The sequence below is a fragment of the Schistocerca gregaria genome, chromosome 5 (assembly GCF_023897955.1).
Source record: "Schistocerca gregaria isolate iqSchGreg1 chromosome 5, iqSchGreg1.2, whole genome shotgun sequence".
NCBI lineage: Eukaryota > Metazoa > Arthropoda > Insecta > Orthoptera > Acrididae > Schistocerca > Schistocerca gregaria.
Genome location: NC_064924.1, coordinates 596341928 through 596355373, shown reverse-complemented (window position 1 = coordinate 596355373; position 13446 = coordinate 596341928).

Sequence of the window (13446 nt, the reverse complement as noted above, 5' to 3'; positions counted from 1 at the left end):
GAATTTTTATCAGTGAATCACGTCAACAACGCCTATCTTGTAACATATGGGCTTGTATGAGCTTCTCTGTCACGCTTGCTTGCAAACTAAACAAAACTCTGACGAGACCTGTTGTTTCCTTTGTACCTTCAGTGTTTTCACCTCAAATTATTCCTGGGACGGGTGCCAGACTGAGGACTCATTTGAAACGGGGCCATGAAAGGCCATGAAAGCTAGTTCCTTTCTGGGAGGAGTCTTCTTCTTGAGGCTTTCCCCAGTCAAACTCAGTGTGTCTTTGGCCTCCTTGTAATCTGTGAGATATATCCACTTCTTACGCATCTCCCTCTTCTAACGCAATTCAAGGCTTAGGCAATACGCCTGTTGCTGCTCACATAATTAACTCCATCTCTGTCTCGGTCGTCCTCCACTTTTTGTCTTTTTTCCCTTATTCTTTGTGCATGTTTATATTGACTCGAATTCTGTTTTGAAGCCTCCGCTTGAAGTGTTGCTTCTATTCTTCCCAGTACCTTCGCATTCTCATTTAAATTATAAATCACACTTTCTGCTCAGAGCCGTAATTTTTCGTGTTGTTCCATCTTGTGCAATTTTTTTTCTTTCTTAAACATCCAATTTCTACTGACCATGTTATTTTAATGTCTCACTCAGTCCAGAATTTGATGCCTTAAAGCATCACAGGCATTACCATTATTTTATACAGTTTCAGTTTCGTGGCTTCAGTTTTTGAAATTCTCTTTATACGAGGATTGGAACTTTAATAGTACCAATCATTTATTTACAGCCCGTACAAAATAGATACGTGTTTCAAAGTTTTACTTACCTTCATTGTAGCCACCAGCATTGTGTATAACCCGTTGCCAGCGATGCAGAGGTCGTAGGATACTCTCAGCAGTGCCAGTTGTGTTCACAGTTCTAGCGGCGTGGTCTATTGCCCGACGAATTCGTAGCAGTTCTCAAGCGAATGCAGTGAAGTGTTTCCTTCAGTTTAGAAATCGATTTTTTAGCTTACGAGGGCTTAAGTCAGAGAAGTGTAGTAGGTAGTATAGCACTTAGCAGCCCAATCAGACAAACAAATCAGTAACAGCATGCACTGTATGTGCTTGTGCATTGTCCTGCAAAGTGATGGTCAGGTCCAGCAGGTAGGGCATCACTTCTGCCTCTATGCTGTTCATTTTTGGAACGCAACCTACGACAAGCTTACAGACAGAACTGATGACACTTTCTGCAGGACCTGTCCATCAATTTGCAAGAAAATGATCAAGTACGTACTGTGCAAGCTGTTAATGATTTGTTTGACTGATGGGGTTGATAAGTGCTATGCTACCTACTACACTCCCCTGACTTGAGCCCTCGTGAGCTCAACTCGATTTCTAAACTGAAGGAAACACTTCACGACATTCACATCAGAACTGCTACAAATTCGTTGAGCCGTAGACCGCGCCGCTCGAATTGTCAACACAACTGACACAGGTAAGAGTTTCCTACGACTTCCACATCGCTGGCAGCGGGTTATACATGATGCTGGTGACTACTTTGAAGGTGATTAGAGCTTTGAAACACGTATCTATTTTTTACGAGCTGTAAATACATACAGGGTGTTTCAAAAATGACCGGTATATTTGAAACGGCAATACAAACTAAACGAGCAGCGATAGGAATACACCGTTTATTGCAATATGCTTGGGACAACAGTACATTTTCAGGCAGACAAACTTTCGAAATTACAGTAGTTACAATTGTCAACAACAGATGGCGCTGCGGTCTGGGAAACTCTATAGTACGATATTTTCCACTTATCCACCATGCGTAGCAATAACATGGCGTAGTCTCTGAATGAAATTACCCGAAACCTTTGACAACGTGTCTTGCGGAATGGCTTCACATGCAGATGAGATGTACTGCTTCAGCTGTTCAATTGTTTCTGGATTCTGGAGGTACACCTGGTCTTTCAAGTGTCCCCACAGAAAGAAGTCACAGGGGTTCATGTCTGGCGAATATGGAGGCCAATCCACGCCGCCTCCTGTATGTTTCGGATAGCCCAAAGCAATCACACGGTCATCGAAATATTCATTCAGGAAATTAAAGACGTCGGCCGCCCGATGTGGCCGGGCAACACATTGCATAAACCACGAGGTGTTCGCAGTGTCGTCTAAGGCAGTTTGTACCTCCACAAATTCACGAAGAATGTCCAGATAGCGTGATGCAGTAATCTTTTCGGATCTGAAAAATGGGCCAATGATTCCTTAGGAAGAAATGGCGGCCCAGACCAGTACTTTTTGAGGATGCAGGGACGATGGGACTGCAACATGGGGCTTTTCGGTTCCCCATATGCGCCAGTTCTGTTTATTGACGAAGCCGTCCAGGTAAAAATAAGCTTCGTCAGTAAACCAAATGCTGCCCACATGCATATCGCCGCCATCAATCCTGTGCACTATATCGTTAGCGAATGTCTCTCGTGCAGCAATGGTAGGGGCGCTGAGGGGTTGCCGTGTTTGAATTTTGTATGGATAGAGGTGTAAACTCTGGCGCATGACACGATACGTGGACGTTGGCGTCATTTGGACCGTAGCTGCAACACTGCGAACGGAAACCAGAGGCCGCTGTTGGAACACCTGCTGCACTAGCTGCGCTTTGCCCTCTGTGGTTGCCGTACGCTGTCGCCCTACCTTTCCAGCACGTTCATCCGTCACGTTCCCAGTTCGTTGAAATTTTTCAAACAGATCCTTTATTGTATCGCTTTTCGGTCCTTTGGTTACATTAAACCTCCGTTGAAAACTTCGTCTTGCTGCAACAACACTGTGTTCTAGGCGGTGGAATTCCAACACCAGAAAAATCCTCTGTTCTAAGGAATAAACCATATTGTTCACAGCACACTTGCACGTTGTGAACAGCACACGCTTACAGCAGAAAGGCGACGCACAGAATGGCGCACCCACAGACTGCGTTGTCTTCTATATCTTTCGCATCACTTGCAGCGCCATCTGTTGTTAAAATTGTAACTACGGTAATTTCGAAAGTTTGTCCGCCTGAAAATGTACTGTTGTCCCAAGCATATTGCAACAAACGGTATATTTCAATCGCTCTTCGTTTAGTTTTTATTGCCGTTACAAATATGCCAGTCATTTTTGAAACACCCTGTATTTTCCACTGTTGAAGTTCCGACCCTCGTAGTTTAACGAATGTTTTCAGATTTGTGGTCTTTTTCTGTGTTTTCGTCTACAGTTCTTTTACTTCACTGACTAAATAATTGAGAGACTTGTTAAATTACTTGTTTTCGGTAGCAATCTTAGATCGAACTTGAAATTTACCGTGATGGTCACTGACGTTTGTTTCAGTTGCCGATTTTGTAGGATTGTAATGTATATTTCCCACTTAATTTAGTTTATACATTGAGTGTTGTAAGTATACATCTGTATTTTATAATAAAACTACACTGAAGAGCCAAAGAAACTGGTATAGGCATGCGTAATCGAGTGCAGAGATGTGTTAACAGGCAGAATATGGCGCTGCTGTTGGTAATGCCTATATGAGTAAACAAGTGTCTGCCAAAGTATTTATTTCGGTTACTGCAGCTATAATGGCAGTTTATCAAGATTTAAGTGAGTTGGAACGTAGTATTATAGTCTCAGCATGAGAGATGGGACACAGCATCTACGATGTAGCGATGAAGAAGGGATTTTCTCGTACGATTATTTCTCGAGTGTACTGTGAAATTCAGCACACCAGTAAAACATTAATTCTCCGACAGACCTGGTGTCGAAAAAAGACCCTGCAAGAACGGGACCACCTAAGGCCGACACAATCGTTCAACGTCCCAGAAGCGTAACCCTTCCGCAGATCTCATAAGATTTCAATTTTGGACCTCCAACAAGTGTCAGAGTGCGAACCATTCAACGAAACACCACTCGTGTGCCCTTGATGACAGAACGACACAAAGCTTTACGCCTGGCCTGGATTCGACAATACTGACACTGGAGAGTTGATGACTGAAAACATGTTACCTGGTCGGACGAGTCTCGTTTGAAATTGTATCCAGCGGATGGACGTGTATGGGTATGGAGACAGCCTCGTGATTCGATGGACCCAACATGTCAGCAGGGAATGTTACAGGTGGTGGAGGCTGTGTACCGGTGTACGGCCTGTGCGGTTGGAGTAATATGCGACTGCTGACAAGTCTAATTACGACAGTGACAGGTTACACATGGTAAGCATCCTGTCTGATCACCTGTATCCATTCATGCCCATTGTGCATTCCGACGGACTCGTGCAATTGCATTAGGACAATGCGATACCCCATAAGCCCAGAGTTGCTCCAGGAACGCTCTTCTGAGTTTAAACACGTCTGCTGGCCACCAAACTCCCCAGCAGACTTGAACGTTATTGAGCATATCTGGAATGCCTTGCAACGTGCTGTTAGAAGAGATCTCACGTAGTCTTAGTGATTTATGGATAGCCACGTAGGATTCACGGTGTTAGTTCTTTTCAGCACACTTCAGACATTCAGGATGTCAAATTAAACACCTTTCAGCCAGCAGTTTTCAACCTTGTTTTATTGGGAAACCAGTTTCAGCGTTTTAGTCCGCCATCTTCAGGTCCCTGACCGACGTGTATGAATAATCTATCTCACTTGTGGTCAAAACAGGGGCCAGCAATACTGGTATTAGTAGATACTTGTTACAGTAACCACTTCAACCATCACCTGTCGACAGAAAACTCCGGGAGTCAGGGGCCTGAAGATGGCGTAGTAAAACGCTGAAACTGGTTAACCAATAAAATGAAGTTGAAAATTGACGGCTGAAAGGTGTTTCATTTGGTATCCTCTATCGAACAGCCGAGTCATGCAACCATCGCTAAAAAAATGGACATTCAGAGACTTCAGACATTAGTCTAGTCCATGCCACGTCGTGTTGCGGCCCTTCTGCGTGGTCGATGGGGTCCCACACGATATTAGGCAGGTGTATCAAATTGTTTGGCTCCTCAGTGTATATCATCTGCATGGAGCATAGAATATAGATAGCACTTCCTTTTCAGCTTTGTGCTATCATGGATCTCCTTCTTTCAGTTTCTAATCAGGCCCTCAATATTGATATTAAGAAGAGTCGGTGACATGAAAGATCCCTGTCCGACACATTGAAGTTTTGTTAGCTTATATTTAAGATTATTTTAGTGTGCTCTAATATTTGTTTACTTGAAAAATATGCGTGGGGTGTTCCAATATTGTATGGAGCCTTTATTGTCCTACGACTACGCATGTGTATCTACATTGACTTCTCGTCGTTTTTTTAAGCTTCTTACGCATACCCAGCTGATGAACACAACTGCTTCAGGTATTGTTCAGGGACCAGGTAAAGACACGATAACATGTCCTTTTCTGTACTTGCAACTTTTATCTTTCGGAGTCTGTGAAATGATCGAATCATTGGAACGAGGAATATAAGAGCTTCTTTCCGACACAAAGCGAACAGGTGGATCTAGATCAGTATCTGAAGAACAAGTGGTAACTAGATGGATTCAGGACAACAGTTAGGCAAGAAAAATAGGCGTAGGTCTTTCTAGAAGGACTACACAACCAGTTGATAGGAGACTCAGACAAATTGGTGAAAGCAGGTGAAATTCTGGCAAATGCTGCAGATGCAGAGGCATGCTGACCTGCATCCTTGAGCCCCGACCACCGACAACAGAGATTTTGAGGGTACAGATCCAGAATAATCAAGGGCACTGAATCTCGTCCTACAGTGTTCAGCGTCGGTCAGATCGATGCCAAAGTGGCCGCAGACGAGATGGTGAGCTGTCACACAAAGCAGAATAACTCTCCAGCTGCTGGAATCATGTTGTCGGGAGCTACTGCATATGATGATAGGATGGATGATCGTCAGTTTGCGTCAAGTAGTCGACGAAAAGGAATACTGATACTTTGTTCGATCCATTGAAAATACTGGGTGTACGCCTGCGTATTTTCTCCTCACCGTACAACAGACAAATAACAGATAACAACAATCACTGCATCCCTATGGAAACCCCTACTGCTTTTAAGTAACCTTAATGGCCACCACGCACTGTGGGGCTGCAGAAATTCCAGCACTATGGGAAAAACGCTAGTGGAACACCTTATAGTACTAATTGATGCCTCACCCGCACGAATGGTCCACCAAAAGCAGCAAGAATGATAAAACCTGTTGTCATTCTCTTCTCAAGAACTGTGCCTTATTGCATATGCCAGCAGAATGTGGCAAAATTCCCCGCTTTAATTAAGACCAAAAATATGTTCAGGAAATTAAGGGTATTTGGATGGCCTCACCCTGATTTATAATCTATCTATCTACATCTACATGGACACTCTGCAAATCACATTCAAGTGACTGGCAGAGGGTTCATCGAACCACCTTCACAATTCTCTATTATTCCAATCTCGTATAGCGCGCGGAAAGAATGAACAACTGCATCTTTCCGTACGAACTCTTATTTCCATTATTTTATTGTAATGGTCGTTCCTCCCTATGTAGGTCCGTGTCAACGAAACATTTTCACATTAGGAGGAGAAAGTTGGCGATTGGAATTTTGTTAGAAGATTCCGTCGCAACGTAAAACGCGTTTCTTTTCACGATTTCCAGCCCAAATCTGGTATCATTTCTGTGACACTCTCTCCCATATTTCGCGATAATACAAAACGTGCTGCCTTTCTTTGAACTTTTTCGATGTACTCCGTCAGTCCTATCTGGTAAGGATCCCACACCGCGCAGCAACATTCCAAAAGAGAGCGGACAAGCGCAATGTAGGCAGTCTCCTCAGTAGGTCTGCTACATTTTCTAAGTGTCCAGCCAATAAAACGCAGCCTTTGGTTAGCCTCCCCCACAAGGTTTTCTATGTAGTCTTTCCAGTTTCATTTGTTCGTAATTGTAATACCTAGGTGTTTAGTTCAATTTACAGCTTTTAGATTAGACTGATTTATCGTGTAACCGAAGTTTAACGAGTTCCATTCAGCACTCATATGGATGATCTGACACTTTTCGTTATTCATGGTCAACTGTCACTTTTTGCGCTATTCAGATATTTTTTCCAAATCGTTTTGCTGTTTGTTTCGATATTTTAATGACCTTATTAGTCGGTAAACGACAGCGTCATCTGCAAACAAACGAAGACGGCTGCTCAGGTTGTCTCCCAAATCGTTTATACAGATAAGGGACAGCAAAGGGCCTATAACACTACCATGGTGACCGCCAGAAATCACATCTCTTTTATTCGATGACTTCCCGTCCGTTACTAGGAACTGTGACCTCTCTGACTGGATATCAGAAACCCAGTCACAGAACAAAGAGGACACTGAATATGTCTCGAATGCGATGGAAGGTGTATAATTTAGTACCAGGCTCCAGTCAGCAGTCTGCTTGGATTAGATTAGATTAGTACTCCACTGATCATGAATACGACACTTTGTAATGATGTGGAACGTGTCGTCTTTCAGGCGTTGCTAGAAATTCGTAGAAATAGCATTTTGATGCTGTTTGTTTCCATACCACATCGGAAACGAGCACGTATCTGTGCGAGTTGTGATCACATTAGATACAAATATGGATGACAGAATGAAATCCAAGTTTCCACATGTAATGCTCTGTACGTGGTTATCATATCCTCAGAGTTTAGCTGTTGAACTTGCGGTTCATGGTAGAACACGTTAACGTCTGTGTAATAGCCCTGGCTGGACATTGTTTAAAGTAGTGTAGAACCCAGTCGTTTACACTGTCACCTCTTTCAGAGCGCCAAAACACTTTCCGTTCTCCATTACAACTGACTGTCGGTACTGTGATGTCCATTTGGGGCCTGCAGGAGCGCCTGCAACAAGGTCCCACCGAGAGAGGGGCCATTTGAAGGAGTCTGTGTTATTACGGCGTTGATGAGAGCCGCCGGAGGAGGGACAATCCCGCCGCGCTGTTGACGATGGCCGGCGGTGGGCGGCGGCGCGGGGGCGGCGCGAGGGGGCGGCACGTGAGCCGACTGCAGGCCAGGGCAGCAGCAGCCAGTGGTAATGAGGCAGTCCCCGGGGAGCGCAAACCAGTGCCCGCCGGAGGTGCAGCTCCTGCCGACTAATGAATACTTACGACGAGCAACGGTCGCCGTAATCAGCCGGCCCGGACGCGAGGCATTAGGCGCGCCGGACAATTCCGGGACCAATCTGGCACCAAGTACCCCTACTTGCCCGCGGCCTAACTTCTCCGTTCTCTTTACTCGTCCCCGCCACTGGACCAGGGCAATCGCCAGCAAGTGTACATAGCTGCGTCTGCACACACCGTTGCGATCCATACACACTTGAGTGCTTAAAGTTTGCTACACTCTGAAATAGCAGTTACAATGAATATATACCCTCCTGTGGGTCTCATTTCGATGTGGTAGGAAGACCCAGAATCCAGTGATCCAGATGTCCACTCCAGGGAAGAATAGTTCGCGAAGTTGTTCGAAAGGAAAGGTTATGGAAGCTGAGATTGGCCTAAGATGTATAGAGAAGGTTCGTCAGCGGTCGTGAAGGCAGCTTCTCTAGAGGAGGAAACCCCGAAATCACAGTGCCCTTTCAGGGAGGAAAGAAGATTCCGCAAGTGACCAGTTAACTCAACTTCTAAAAATTATGAAGTCCTTATAAACATCAGGCGATAAATGGCTGGACGGATAAACATCTTGCCGGCTACATTAAAAAACCACAGGAAGGTAGGATATGGAGTGAAGGACAGCTTAAAGATAGCAATTTAGAATGTCATAGAATTCTGCAAATAAAGAAGTAGGATTAGTTAAGAAAATGAAAAACAAGGAAGTGGTATACTATCTCTAACGGAAGCAAAGGAATAGTCAAAAGGATCGAAGAGGGGTAATAAGGTGAAGATCATTTGCAGCGGAGTACCTCAAGACACTAGACCTTTAGTAAGAGTGGCAATACTTGTGGACAAAGAAAAAGTATCTAAAATAGACCTACATACAAAACAACAGAGGCTACATGGCAGAAGTGGCAATATATGAACAATAAAAAGGAAATGGAGAATAAACGAAATAATTTGCTCCTATTTTGTAAAACGAAATCGACAAGCAAAGTAAGATTGACATAATGATATCGCTAGGAGCTATTAACTCAAATGTAGTGAACCATCCTGCACTTAATATGCAGTGAGGTGCCAAAAGTTGTGTGATAATTCGTAATATAGTGTCTGGCCTCCTTTTGCCCAGGGTGGTGCCGCAGTTAGAGGTGGCATGGAAGCCCCCTGTAAAATATTGATCCATGTTGCCCCTATAGCCGTCTATAACTGCAAAGACGTTGCAGGTTTTTGTGCACTAACTGAACGGTTGGTTGTATCCCACAAATGTTCGATGGGGTTATTGTTGGGCGATCTGGATTGCCCAATCATTCACTCTAATTATCCAGAATGTTTTTCGAACCAGTCGCACACAATATTGGCCCAGTGATGTGGCACCATCCCTAAAGTTTTCTTCGCTGTTTGGGAACTTAAAATGCATGAGAGGCTGCAAATGATATCCAAGTGGCCGAAAATAAGCAGGACTCTGTCAATTACATTTATATACAGCCCACACCATTATGGATTCACCACCAACTTGGACAGTGCGCTGTCAATAACTTGAGTCCATGGCTCCTTGAGGTCTACGCCAATCTCTAACCCCACCATAAGCTCTTACGAAACTGAAATCGTGACTTATCTGACCAGACGACGGATTTCCAGTCGTCTAGGATCCATCCGATATTGCCACGAGCCTACGAGAGGCACTACAGGTGTTATGGTGTTGTGAGCAAAGGCACTCGTTTCAATAGTCTGCTGTCATATCCCATTAACGCTACATTTATCAACACTGTCCTACCGGATATGTTCCTCGTACGTCCCAAATTTATTTATGAGGTTATTCCATACAGTGCTGCTTGTCTGTCAGAACTGCAACTATACTCAAACGCCTCTGCTCTTCGTCATTAACTGATGGCCGTGCACGACTGTGTTGTCCGTACTGACAGGTAATGCCTGAAATTCTCGGCACACTCTTGACACTGTAGATAACTATTTCCGAAACCGAAATGTCCCGTGCGTCTAGTTTCAACTACCATTCCCCGTTGAAAGTCTGTTAACACCCGTCGTGTGGCCATAAACACGTCGCAAATGGTTTCATATGAATCACCACGTGATACTACCGCTGTCTCTATATGTGCAAATTGCATTCCCAAGACTTTCAGTGTAAATGGCACAATAGAGGATATTATTTTGAATCAAAACAGGTAAGAATTGAGACAACTCTCAGTGTTTAAAATCGTGACATTTACTAACACTTGTTTAAAAAAATTCTATTTTCACATGTATACCTCGTCATCTCTGGGTCAAAGGCTATTCGTTGCTTACATAATAATAACAAATAAGCATCATTATTAATTACAGATACAAGAGTATATCGAGTAAGCGAAGTCTCTTCTGACCATTATTTAGGAATTTAATTTTTTAATTTACAAACGGAGAAGAAGTAATAATTCTAACAGACATAAAGAAACAACGTTTTGAGTATATTTATTAAAAGTTAAAAAGCATAAAATCACTATACGAAAATACACTAAATGAACAGTTGTTAGTGAAACCCATGGCTGAAGATGTTCATGAAAGATTACTGAAGAATGAAGAGATACGCTTGAGGTTCTCTGAAGCTACAGATACTGCGATGAGAATAGTTCAGTAGGCAGTTCAGTTGAAGGGTAATGGAAATCGTTAAAAAGGATAACCACGGATGTTTGGAAGAAAAAATCTTTAGAATGAAGGTAATTGCGAAGAAACTATGGCTAACAGACTAAATATTTCAGTTTCTCGATGACAGAAGAAAGTTAAAAAAAAGAGCTGCAGTGAAATCCGAGAATACAGAAATATCGGTCACTTACTAATGAATGCGGGAATGTAAGGCAAAATGGTAGTATGAAAAATGGGAAGAAATCAAAGAATAAATGATTGTTGGAAGGACTCACTCAGCATTTACAGAAGTCAGATCAAACTTCAATTACATTCAAGGCAAAGGTGGTAACCTTAAGAGTGCAACAGGCATTCCAATGTGAAACGCACAAGAAAGAGCGGATACCTGGAAAGAATATACTGAAAGCCTCTATGAGGGTGGGGGGGGGGGGGTGATCTGGATCTGATGATGTGATAGAAGAGGAAATAAGAGTTGATATTCAAGAGATAGGGACCGAATGTTAGAATCAGAACTGAAGAGAGCCTTTGGAAACTTAAGGTTAAATGAACGCAGTCGGGAGAAAAAACATTCCATTACAATTCCTGATACCATTGGCGGAATTAGCAAGAAAACGGATATTCACGTTGGTCTATAGATTGTATGGGCCCGGTGATATACCATGTGACTTTCAGAAAAACATCGTCCACAAAATTTCGAAGAATGCAACAGTGGCCAAGTTCAAGAATTACCGCACAGTCAGTTTAACATCACATGCTTTCAAGTTCTTGTCAAAAATAATACGCAGAAGAATGAAAAAGAAATAGAGGATGTGTTAGATGACGATCAGTTTGGCCTTAGAAAAAGCGAGGCGTATGAGAGGCAATACTGATGTTACGATTGTTAATGGCAGCAAGACTAAAGAAAAATCAAGACACATTCACATCTGTCGACCTGAAGAAAGTGTTCGAATATTTACAGGCAAGAGCTGTGGGAAAATGAGGAAATGAAATAGAAGTTCATTGATAATAAAACATCTAATGCTGTCTAGGAGATCACTTGACTCTATCTCGAATCAAATCGGTGTAAACTCACGTAGGTGAGGAGTTGGTCGATAGCGGATAAACAAAATGGATACTTCGAGTAAGTATTGGAAAGGTTGCATTACCAGCACGTGATTCAGTTCACTACGGCAATATAACTTTTTGGGAACGACGTAATCTTTCGTATCGTTCAGGGGATAGCACTGCGATAACGACGCGTGTGTGGAACGAATGGATAAAAGGAATCAGCTGCTTATGTACATGCTGTTATCATATCAGTGGTCTAATGGGCTATGAAAATAGTACTGCATTGTCCACAGAGTATACTATGCGATGGAGCACATCAGTACTCGTGCTTCTGTCCTCATCGTCGACTCGATACCAATCAGAGTGGAAAAGACTTGTACAACTCGTACCTCTGCTTCAGTTTCCGTTGTTCGCACACCTGAACTAAATATTGAAACATTCGGGTACACAAAATTAGTGTGCCGGAAAGGAAGTGGCTTACGGTACCTCACATGGCGCTGGCGTTGTTCTCACCGAGCGATCTACGAAGGCACGACTCATCACCTGCCCTCTTAGTTCTGCTTTCACCTGCACCCCTCTCCTACCTACCATACTTCACAGATGCACTCCTGCATACCTTAGAAGACTAGCACTCCCGGGAGAAGGAACTTACGAAGAAACTAAGCATCCGGATACTAGGGATAGCTCGGTCTGTACAAACGTTGCTAGCGAAACGAATGGTTCAGGTCTCAGTCCACCACATAACAGGACAGGAAATTTTACATCTTATTAGACTCCACTGCTCACTGAAATTCTCATTCAAGGAATAGAAATTTTTTGAGAGTTTTCTGGCTGGTTTGATGTTACCCGCCAGCAATTACTGTCCTGTACCAACCTGTAGATCTCAGAGTAACACTTGCAACAAACGTCCTCAATTATTTGTTCGATATATTCCAATCTCTGTCTTCCTCTACAGTATTTACCCTTTACAGATCCCTCTAGTACAATGGAAGTCATACCCCGATATCTTAACACATGTCCTACCGTCTTCTCCCTTTAACCCTGTCAGTGTTTTCCACATATCCCTTACCTCTCCGATTCTGCGCAGAACCTCATACGTTACCTTATCCGTCCACCAAAGTTTCAGCGTTTGTATGCAGCACCACGTATGAAATTCTTCGATTCCCTTGTGTTACTATTTTCCCACAGCCCACGTTTCACTACCATATAGTGTTGTGCTTCAAATGTACATTCTCAGAAATTTCTTCCTCAAATTAAGGCCTATGTTTAACACTAGTAGAGTGGTCTTGGGGTGGAATACCCTTTTTAAAGTGCCAGTCTGTTTTTGATGACCTCCTTGCTCCTTTCGGGATTCGTTATTTTGGTGCCTAGCTGTCTAGGTTGTAGAATCCCTTAATTTCGTCTACTTCGTGACCCTCAATTACGATGATAGTTTTCTCGCTGTTCTCATTTCTAATACTTCTCATTACTTTCGCCTTACTCCGATTTACACACATACCATATTCAACACTCGTTTAACTATTCATTCCACTCAGCAGAATATGTAATTCCTCTTTAATATCTCTCTGAATTGCAATGATATCAGCGAATGGTATTATTGATATTTGTTCATCTTCAATTTTAATTCCACTCCTGAAAATTTCTTTTATTTCTATCATTCCTTCTTCGATGTACAGTCCAGCAGTGCAGA